This window comes from Diadema antillarum, unplaced genomic scaffold, assembly GCF_040938485.1.
Source record: "Diadema antillarum isolate AM-2024a unplaced genomic scaffold, OU_Dant_1.0 seq00001612_RagTag, whole genome shotgun sequence".
Classification (NCBI taxonomy): domain Eukaryota; kingdom Metazoa; phylum Echinodermata; class Echinoidea; order Diadematoida; family Diadematidae; genus Diadema; species Diadema antillarum.
This window is the reverse complement of record NW_027272325.1, coordinates 833,785-845,911: the sequence shown is the minus strand read 5'-3', so window position 1 is coordinate 845,911 and position 12,127 is coordinate 833,785.

Here is a 12,127-nt window from a genome sequence, read left to right as displayed (position 1 = left end):
GAATTGCTTATCATCTTGTAAGAACAAAAGCCATCATTTCAGTGCATACACTAATGCATGCAAGATATCAAAAACACTTTGATATGTCTAAAAGTTTTGCATTTTAATTAGCTGATATGATTCACTCGTGGGTTACTAGTAATTGTAGCACATCTTTGAAGGCATTCTTCTATCAGTGAGCAGATCACAATGTGAAATCAACAGCCAAAATGACAACAAGAACATCTTTGCTTGAAGTAGTCAAGATGACATGACAATATCTTCAACTTTCAATGTACGCATTCAAGGACTTGAAGGATGGCTTTCTTTCCCTAACTTTTGCAAAAGCAAGGTGTAGTAATTTTATCCACAATTTGCCAATGTTCCTGCCCAAAGACTTGAAATCCATGGAACTGTGAAGGCTTTAAAAGGAGCACAATCTCAGCATTTGGCTATTTCACTCCTGTTTAGCTTCTATTCATATTCATCTGAGACGGAAATGCTTTGTGGAACTCAGTGTACCAGCAGCCCTAGCAACTCAGCCTGAGGAGCTACAACGTGCCTCTCACCAGATGTGAGTCCACTCATAGAAAAGAGATCTACAAACAATGATGACTTATAACCACTATTTCAACTATCATAGCTGTGCAACCAGTATTTTATTTTTATTTTTATTTTTTTTGGTATCAACTTTTTGTTTGCTTGTAGTTGCTGGTATCATCAGCTCTTGTTAAGAGTCAATTTATCCATAAATGCAAACTGGTTAATTCTGAAACATTAGGTCTTTATACAGTCAAGACCACAGTGTTGACCAGACATGCATATTTCTTCAAAGTATTCCCTTCTTCCAAAAACATAATCACACAAATAGAGATTTACAGTGCTTACAATACAAATTATGAAATCACTGTACATAACTACCATCATAAACATTGAAGGTCTGTATTCATTTATTTTCTCCGTAATTATCTCTTTCTGACAATAAATACCGCAGTCACTGGGAAATGACTTCAAAATACAGACTGTATGACAGGCATGCATTGCAGAAATACATCTTTACATGTACATAAACACCAATGTTTACTCTCAAAATTATGTTTGGAGTAATGAAGTATATTTTAACATTGCATGATACATACACTATATAAATATCTTTTCTAATCATTGTGCAGCATCCAAAATTCAGAAGATTGCAGTTCATCAAAACTTGTATCTGTAACACTGAAAAAAAAAAATGGTAAAAAAAAAAAAATACTCACTGCATTGGAGTAATAACATGATCCAGTCCTTGCACCGAACAGGGCCTGGAATAAGAAACCAAGATTTGAAAGAAAGAGAACAGGATATTGCGTGAGGAAACCAAATGTACTGTATGCTATTTCATATAAGTAAAAACATTGAACCCTACATACATCTAGATCCCGAAATACATGTAATGTTTGTCATCTGCTAAGTCAGAGCACTGTGCCTGATCATGTTATTGTTATACCCAGAAATATGCCAAACATTGTGGCATGCAGTGTGCCAACAACATGCAATGCAAATGTGAGATGTACTAGTGCCGGTATACTTTGGAAATGACTCCAGAATAGATGAGCATTCGCACACGCATGCTTGTCAAGAGTAGTGCTTGATTAAAGATACTTGATGAGGTATAATTTCAATACAGCAGCTCAAGTCTGCAAGCTACACAAAAATGGCACTTTATAGTGAAGAAAAAAATTGGGGGTGTGCGCCCCCCCCCCCCCCCTTTAATTTTGCAAAGGCGCCCCCTTTTTACGGAATTCCTAGATCTGCCCCTGCCAAGGAAGATGGATGAAAGAAAAATCCTGGCAATACAACGGACTAGCACTATTTTGGCAGCATGACATCAACAGCTGTAGATACAAAATTGTTATACAATGCATTAAATGATGCACAAGCAATGCCAACATGCACTCTGATTAGACATACGGTACAGGTATGTTTGTAGCTACATTGTACAATTGTAATTACTGGTGTAAACGATCTCTTGGTCAAAACCACTACCAGTATACTACAGCAAAGGACGCGACTTAGGAGACATCTTCGAGACCAGCTGTAGACTGGAAAAAGGAGCATGTTTGATTCTCTCAAGACTCCCTGGAGAAAAGATTTAATAGTCTCCAGCAAAGCTGAAGTTGCCAACAAGTCACCACCCAGTCTCCAAGCTATTTATGAGATTCCCACTTGACATATTGTACATTGTACACACACACTCCCCTCCCCTGCAAAAAAAAAAGGTAAAAAATTGATATTTCACATGTAACATGGCTGGAACTTTCTAGACCATAATGTATATTTAGGGTGGAGGAGCATTTACACTGTGTTTTTACTAATACATTGTACCCCTTTCAGTAACCCTCTTGGCTCGGACCAGGAGTAGACCAGGAGTGGACCAAGTCGAAAATTTTGAGTTTATGAATGGGTGGGGGCCAAAGTGGCCCACGCCAGGTGTGGACTATTTTGGCGCTGCTGCAGCTAGCACCAGGCACGGACCAGGCGCAGGCCTGGCGCTGATCGAAGAGTTTATGAACGATAGCAGCACAAGGCGCGGGCCAAAATTCCATTCACGGTCAAAGGTCACAGCTTAAGCTGCTCAGCTCATACAAAGTGTAAGCACGCGGCACGCACATCAACTCAGTTACCATGGCAGTTATCCCTCTTAGTCAATAGCGTACTACTTGACCGAGTTAATGAATGGGTCATCTAAGGTAGCGTGGCTCTGCTATATAGTTACGAAACGCAATTTTTACTGCTTGGCGCGGGCCAATTTAGCTCGGACTAGGAGCAGGCTAAAAAAATGAGTTACTGAAAGCGGTAATAAAATTACATATCTGCTCATTTCTAATATGAAGATCCCTGCCCCAGGCCCAGATATCATTGATTGATGGCCCCATGGGGGTGGGGTCTTTTTAGTGCCAGCAAAATCAAGGCATTCAAGACACGGAAGGCCAAGGCAAAAAAGCAATCTGATGGGATCGGGAGACCTGGGCCCCATTTCAAAAAAGATGTTAGGATGAGAACTCTTGCTGGAATGACAACTTCCCACAGCAAACAGCCATCAGGAAGCTGTATTCTTGTCGCTACCATGACAATTGTCATTCCAGCAAAGAGTTGTGATCAAATGACAAATCAACTCTTTATCACTTTATGAAACGGGGCCCAGGTCACCAGGACACACTGACACTTGTGATGTTGCGTGTTGTATGAACTTCAGTCAATGCTATTACTAACTAGGCTAATTCCATGACCATGGTAAAACCGGTAAACATCCTTGACCTAACCCCTACTGCACTTGTAATTTAACGACGACTGGACTGGGCAGAACATTTTTGCTGTTTCATACCACGGCGCACACACACACACGCTGACTAGACTAAGCTAGGGCCGAGGCCCTACCGCCTGCCACCTGCACTGGCACTGACTGGCTAACATTTCCAAACCACACGCACTGCTGCACTGACACTGATCAGATACTGCACCAGGTACCAGGCAGCAGTACAGTCGCGATCGCAGGGCCTAGAATCTCTACTTTTAAGTTCTGTACTGAATGTAGCCTACAGGCTACACTCGTTTACACTCAGCTCGTAGTTGATTACATACGACAATACATACAGTAGCCTGACTAGTAACCGCTCACCCCTTAGCGCACGAGTGTAGTTGATGATGACCGCGAATATCTGCCCTACATTCTCGAATACGCACTGCACGCACTGCAGTACGCGTGTGCGCAATGCTAAGAATTCGATGCTCAAACAAATTGCAATATTCAAAGTACATGTATTCACGACTATTTTATGATGTTTAAATGCAATTAGCCAAATCTGGAGATTCCCGATGGCCGGAAAGGTCTCGTCTACTGAAGTTAGTGAGTAGGCCGTGATTTTTTAGTTAAAATCCCGCAAAGTTGAGATAAGTCGTACGAATAGGCGCTAGTCGTCGACCTGACAACTGTCGGCACATAACTGAACGATAGTAGTGTACGTATTTACGTGGAATTTCGTACGCGAACAAAAAAAGTTCGAAACTCATACAGAGATGGCTCTTGACTAGTAACCGCTCACACCCCCCCCCCCCCACTTAATTACGTGTGTACAGTATGTGGCGCGTGCGCTTTCAGACCACTGATTTATTACCTCCCCCCTCCTCCCCGCTAACTACACATCCTCTTGGATTTCCGACGAAGTGGGAGGCCCCCGAAAATTCAGATTTTGAATTATAATCAAAGCAATTGACATTTAATGCATTCCTCTATTGTGACATTGCAATAAATAAATATATAATTATATACATACATATAATTATATATATAATACATGTATATATACGGTTACAACTCGATCGTTATTCATAAGGTTCGTTAGTCCCAAAATGAAATAAGGTTTCAAATAAAAATGTTCCCGTCTCTCGAACATTATATCGAGTTTCCCGAAGTACACGTTCCAGGAAGTCAAAAAAGGAAATTGCAGCTACTGAAGCAATATCAGGAGATGATTTCATAACTCACATGAAATCCAAACAGAAAAGAGAGTTGAAGAAAAGAAAGGAAGAGAAAGAGAGAGAAACAAAGGAAAAAAAGAAGAACGCACAAAGACATTGAGAAAGAAGAGGGAAGATCTAAAGAAGAAGATAGAAGAGATGACGTTGGGTACAGGAAATAGAAAGAAAGATCACAGAGATGGGATTGTGATGAGGATAGAAGAAATGAACCATATATTAGAAGAAATAAAACAGAAGGAAGAAATGAAGTTGGAAGAATCTGAGGGCAAAAAAAAAAGAGAGAGAGAAGTGAGTTTGGAAGAAGAAATGTAAAACAAGAGAGAAGAAAACAAAGAAGATGACTCTACGAAGGAGAATAGCCCAGAAGAAAAGAAAAAAAAAGAAGGGCAATTCCACGGTAACTAGGACACAGGTGCCAAAAATTCAAAATGATATTTGTTTCAAACACCATACATTTTCAGACAGTACTTGAGTTGAAGTTTTAAGAATCATTATGTTTTTCAATAAAAGCGGCCATTTTGATTTTCAAAATGGCTGCCAAAATATGCCTATAACTCAATGGTGAAAAGAGTGTATTGTTGCATAACTTACTCTCTGTATATCCACTTTATTAGTACCCTAAACAACATTCTGTCATATGTATGCAGTTACCAGAGAAGTCTTTTACCACACGATAGAAAAAAAAGCTGGTAGCTTTAAACAATTTGATAAAAACTGTTAATTACTTTGATAATGATGGACGTAACGTCAGTTACCAAAAACAAGGAATTTTTAAGTTCATTCATCAAAGGAAGTGAGCTGTATGATGTAACTTGGGATTTCTAATGTATGCCCATATGCCTTTATTTTAATACCAGAAATAAGGATACTTGGCATACTGGAGAGTCAAAATGAACACTACTAAATGTGTAACGTCAGTTACCGAAACGTCATACACGAGTATGTAACGTCAGTTACCATGACAGTAATTATAACTGAGGCAAATTTTTTGACTTTTGGCCATTTCAATACATCTGGGAAGTCAACTTACAACAAAGAGCAGGAATCCCTTTCATAGGAAATGATGTCATTACCATGGTATGTCCATGGAATTTTTTTTTTTTTTTAATTTCTAAATTCATTTATTCATTCATTTACCATGATTATCTTTTTTTTGGGGGGGGGGGGGCTTGAGCTTTCGATTTTTGATTCAGCACAAGTTTAAGGTTAAATCATCTGGAAGTTTAGTTTGCCACATGCAGTATACGCACTCAAATTAGTACATTCCCAGTCCTACGGGATGATAAAGCTACCAAAGTTTGTAGGCCTAATCAGTGACATGATTCCCTGTTAACCACATTTTCTACAAAAAAAAAACCCAAACTTCTGCACAGCTGTATAGCAACAGTTTAACAATCTCCACCAATTTTTGCTTTTGCTGGCATTTTTCTTTTTTTTTCAGGAAGCTTAGTCAAGTTTCTACCTCAAGGCAAATGCACAAACAGATATTTCTTCTCTTGCACTTAAATGTGTGGTGTAGTTAACATGGCTGATCTTGTATTATGGTACGTAAGGCATGTACTCATTATTGTTTGAAACTTAACACTGATGTTGCTCAAAGTGAGAGAGGATTCTATAGGGTTTAAAAAATATTGTTCATACAGTGTGTATTTGTTGATTGCTTTATTCTATTCATGCAGGGACATTTTGTAATACAACACATGATAATTATGAACAGGAAGAGTCTTTTATATCGATTTTTATAGTATTCTTTCGTTGCAAAGTCCGATTTCTTGGTATCTGGAATTTATTTGCAAGCCGTGATATATCAGTGAAAAGGAAAAGAAAAACAGTTAAATTACTTCAAGCTAGGAATAAAACAATAATGCTCTTTTGACCAAAAAAGCATTTATTTTTCTTCTTCACAGAGAAATATTAAAAGTGCGACACTTTTCATTTAAATCAATTGATGATGGAGATCATCAGGAGTAAAATAAAGAAAAGAAGGAGAAATATATCACAATAGATTTCATACATATTTATGCATATTTATGAGTTGATACATGTTTTTTTCCCCATGACCTGGAAGATAATTTGATATTTTTTTCAAGCACAAAAATATCCATGTTTTGTGTAGTACTACAAGGTATTATGGGTGGAGCACTCTATGTACAATTTGTAGATAAAAACTTTCCTGTTCATTAAAAAAACAAACAAACAAACAAACAAACAAACAAAAAAAGCCCTTAGCCACGTCAATATATTTATACTTGGAACTGCTTAATCTATTAATGGCTCTGTGTAATCATAAATGTTGAATGAAAATTAAATCTTCAGACAAATGTCAAGAAATATCCTCTTGTGCATTTACATTATTTTTGCCCAACTGTGCTATGGCATGGGGGGGGGGGGGGGGGGGTGCCCCCTATAAGGGCCCACCCAATATTATTTGTGTCTTTAGATTTTGTTTTAATTTGTTGCTGTAGTTGCCTGGGATTGTCACTGGTATATTGCAGCAGTATAATAACCTGTTAAATAAATTAGTTCTCTGTAAACCCCACAGCAAAGTATGTGTAACGTCAGTTACGTAACGTCAGTTACTGACATGTTTACCTTTAAGTTTTCATAGAACACAAAGAAAAAGGACTACTGTTTCATTTCATTGTGTATTTATGACTGATAAACCAAGGTATGACTCCATATCAACCAAATCATTCTGAATGGTCAGAATTATGAAATATCACATAGCTATTCCCAATCATGATTTTGCATGTGTAAACCCTATGGCAAATGTAAGCGTAACGTCAGTTACGTAACGTCAGTTACCGTTATGCCTTCACTGAAATTGGCGTGGTGCTAAAAGGAAATATCTAAAGTGCACATTATTTTGCACACCTGTTCCTAAGAACCTAGGTGTATTGCCATATTAAACACATAAAGGCTAAAAGTCAGGGACATGAGATATTTCCATTTTCATCTACACCATAATTTCCCATGTCCTTTTTCCGTAACGTCAGTTACCGACACATTTTCACTTGCTATGTGATAAGAAATGCAGTTTGAGAGAAAAACTTTCCACCTATTTCTTCATTCTCATGAACTTATTCATCAATGCTAATTGCAAGCCCAAGGTGCTTTCATTCACAAAACTACAAGGTAAACAATTTCATGAAAATCCTTACGTGTAACGTCAGTTACCATGGAATTGCCCAGAAGAGGAACAAAAAGGAAGGAATTGAATCTGATGATGTTAGATATGTATGTCCAGCATGCAGGAAAGAAGAAGCCGTAGAAGATCAATGGGTTTCTTGTGATTTTTGTGACACATGGTTGCACTTGGAATGCAGTGAACTAAAAAATAAGGTTGAAGAAGACATATCAAAATACATGTATCGGTGTCCTTTCTGCTGAACCAAGGAGGTACTAGGCATGCTTGCCTAGTACCTCCTTGGCTGAACTGAAAGGGGAGCATGATCGCAGTCTCTCTCTTTTCCCTTCTTCCTTTTGGATAACCTTACGTACCAGTGAAAAAATGATCTTGTTCATATGGTACTTAAATGGAATTTTCAATATGATATTTTGAATAACTGTGTATTCAAAATAGTGTTGAGATGTGTGTAGATTATATTGACTTTTTCTTTTCTCAGAAGTAATATGTGCGTCGACATTATAAAACAAATAATACGTATGAGCGAGCGTCTGAGAAATACAGGTATTTACAGGACTCAAAAGTGATATTGCTGTTATGACTATATCCCATATAATATTTTTGCTGTATATATACAAAAAAAATATATATATATATATACAGTTATACCACTAAAGTTTGTTTTTATGCATCTTTATTTCAGACATAAGGAAAATTACTAATATGACCGAAATTTTAAGCACAAACATACTCTTGCATTCGTAAGATTTATTATCATAAGTATTACATGTTTGAATGTATACAATGTTTGAAAAGATCACCAGCCTTGCTGTAGATTTGCCTGTTTATGAAATGTTTGCAGATACTTTTTTTTATAATAACATTTTTCGAAGTGCTCATAACTGGTATGTTTTTATTCTTTTTCAGCATTCCCTAAATTCACCAGAATGTCTGGGGGACTTTCCATTCAATAATAGAATTATAAGCTTGTGTGGTGAACTGTATAAATATGTATACTTCTAGTCCTTTTTCATATACTTATAATTAATTCCATGGAACTTGGGATTCAATGATCAACAAGAGATTATATCAATGTGTGATCATAAAGGTACGAGGCAACCCCCCCCCTCCTCCTCCTCCTCCTCCTCCTCCTCCTCCTCCCGCTGAGCGAGATTGTCGGCGCTAACGAAACAATAATTTTTGCATGCATGAAAAGTCAGTTTTCTTTATTTACTTACGCACCCCCTCCCCGCCCAACGGCGTAAATCCGTACTGAGGAGTGGGGGGGATGGTCACCATCACCACGATTACAAGCCCATAACCGGACCGGCGCAGCCTTGGGGGGGGGGGGGGGGGGAGAGAGAGAGAGCTTGGTGCCCCCCCCCCCCACACACACACACTTTACAGGGATCGGATGTCCCACTCTTTTGCATGAAATATAAAGTGGGTGGAAAGTGGCAGCAAAAATATAACGACTTTTAGTTCTTGTTGCTTTTTTTTTCCTTCTCAGATGAATTTCGGCGGAAAATCAGACCTTAAAAGTATGAAAACTTTTGTTTTTGTTTTTGAAATATCTGTGAGAGGGAGCGGAACGACCGAACGGGGGGAGGGTGTGTATTGGGGGGGGGGGGATCCCACTCTCACACGAGGAAGATTTTGCATTTTCAGACCTGAAATTCAGCGATCTGGTGCACACTTTTGGTGAAATTTTCTTTTCTTTTCTTTAAAAAAACAGTAAGAAAATGAAATATTCACAATATATTATTGAATGACTAAATCGTGGTATTTCAGCTCTTGCTCCGCCTGTGCGACATCACTGTGAAGGCCTACTAAATAATGGGGCCTATCACCGGCGTAGACAGAATTTGATCTTAGGAGGAGCGGATATGTGAGGGAGCGAAGCAAGCGGGGGGAGGGAGAGATGGTATGGTAGGGGGGTATCCTCCTCCCACGGTGAAATCTTTTTGCATTGAAAATTTTGACATTTTGCAGTCCCCAAACTGCCGTTTGTAGCTATATTTTTCGCTTTGGAAATTAAGGGGGGGGCACACCGGGCGCACTGCTGTCAATCACTGGCAGCAACATCAGGAGAATGGCATAGCGATTAAATGCGAGCGAGCGGAGCGAGCGAGCTTGAAAATTTTGACATTTTACAGTCTAAAAACTGCCGTTTGTAGCTATACTTTTTCGCTTTGGAAATTAAGGGGGGCTGCACCGGGCCCAACTGCAGTCAATTACTGGCAGCAACATCAAGAGAATGGCATAGCGGTTAAATGCTAGCGAGCGGAGCGAGCGAGCTTGGAAATTTTGACATTTTACAGTCCAAAGACTGCCGTTTGTGGCTGTATTTTTTCGCTCTGGAAATTAAGAGGGGCGCACCGGGCGCAACTGCTGGAAATTACTGGCAGCAACATCAGGAGAATGGAATAATGATTAAATGCGAGGGAGCGAAGCGAGTGAGCTTGAAAAATTTGACATTTTACAGTCCCCAAAACTGCTGTTTGTGGCTGTATTTTTTCGCTATGGAAATTAAGGGGCGCACCGGGCGAAAACTGCTGGCAATTACTGGCAGCAACATAAGGAGAATGGCACAATGATTAAATGCGAGCGAGCGAAGCGAGTAAGCTTCAAAATTTTGACATTTTACAGTCCAAAAACTGCCGTTTGTAGCTATATTTTTCGCTTTGGAAATTAAGGGGGGCGCACCGGGCGAAAACTGCTGGCAATTACTGGCAGCAACATCAGGAGAATGGAATAATGATTAAAGTTAATGCGAGCGAGCGAAGCGAGTGAGCTTGAAAATTTTGACATTTTACAGTCCAAAAACTGCCGTTTGTAGCTATATTTTTCGCTTTGGAAATTAAGGGGGGCGCACCGGGCGCAACTGCCGGCAATTACTGGCAGCAACATCAGGAGAATGGCATAATGATTAAATGCGAGCGAGCGAAGCGAGTGAGCTTGAAACTTTTGACATTTTACAGTCCCAAAAACTGTCGTTTGTGGCTGTATTTTTTCGCTTTGGAAATTGAGGGGGCGCACCGGGCGAAAACTGCTGGCAATTACTGGCAGCAACATCAGGAGAATGGCATAATGATTAAATGCGAGCGAGCGAAGCAAACGAGCTTCAAAATTTTGACTTTTTACAGTCCAAAAACTGCCGTTTGTAGCTATATTTTTAGCTTTGGAAATTAAGGGGGGGGGGGCGCACCGGGCGAAAACTGCCGGCAATTACTGGCAGCAACATCAGGAGAATGGAATAATGGTTAAATGCGAGCGAGCGAAGCGAGCAAGCTTGAAAATTTTGACATTTTTCAGTCAAAAAATTGCCGTTTGTAGCTATTTTTTGCTTTGGAAGTTAAGGGGGGGCGCACCGGGCACAACTGCCGGCAATAACTGGCAGCAACATCAGGAGAATGGCATAACGATTAAATGCGAGGGAGCGAAGCGAGTGAGCTTGAAAATTTTGACATTTTACACTCCAAAAACTCCCGTTTGTAGCTATATTTTTCGGTTTTGTTTGTCCCACGTTTTGTTTGTCCCGTTTGTGGCTGTATATTTTCGCTCTGGAAATTAAGGGGGCGCACCGGGCGAAAACTGCTGGCAATTACTGGCAGCAACATCAGGAGAATGGCATTAATTAAACGCGAGCGAGAGAAGCGAGCGAGCTTCAAAATTTTGACATTTTACAGTCCCCAAACTGCCGTTTGTAGCTATATTTTTCGCTTTGGAAATTAAGGGAGGCGCACCGTGCGAAAACTGTTGGCAATTACTTGCAGCAACATCAGGAGTATGGAATAATGATTAACTGCGAGCGAGCGAAGCGAGCGAGCTTCAAAATTGGACATTTTACAGTCCCAAAACTGCCGTTTGTAGCTACATTTTCGCTTTGGAAATTAAGGGGGGCGCACCGGGCGCAACTGCTGTCAGTCACTGGCAACGTCAGGAGAATGGCATAGCGGTTAAATGCGAGCGAGCGGAGTGAGCGAGCTTTAAAATTTTGACATTTTACACTCCAAAAACTCCCGTTTGTAGCTATATTTTTCGCTTTTGTTTGTCCCACTTTTATGGGGGAACCATCCCCCCCCCCATCCCCCCCGTCGACGCCTCTGCATATGAGGGTGCTTTTGTTAAGTGAAAGATCTACTGCACACTCTTTGATAAGGGAAATATACGTCAATGTCAAAAGTGTACAAAGTTTATCGAAAGGGATCCTGTATAGTGGAGCTTTTGCAGGTTTATGATTGCAATACAACGATCTGGTGCATAGTTCTGGCGATATTTGGACAATTTTCCATTAAGAAAGTTCGAGATTTTTCCTCATCTCGGGAATTGCTTGGGTAATAAATGATTTGTCTGCCTAAACACTTCCGTATAGGGACGGGGCAAATGCCCCTTTGCCCCCCCCCCCCCCCCAAATAGATTCGATGCCCCTGATCTTCCCTGGCCGGTATGCCCATAGATGTATCCCGACTGAGTCATCAGTCACTGTTGTTTCTCAGG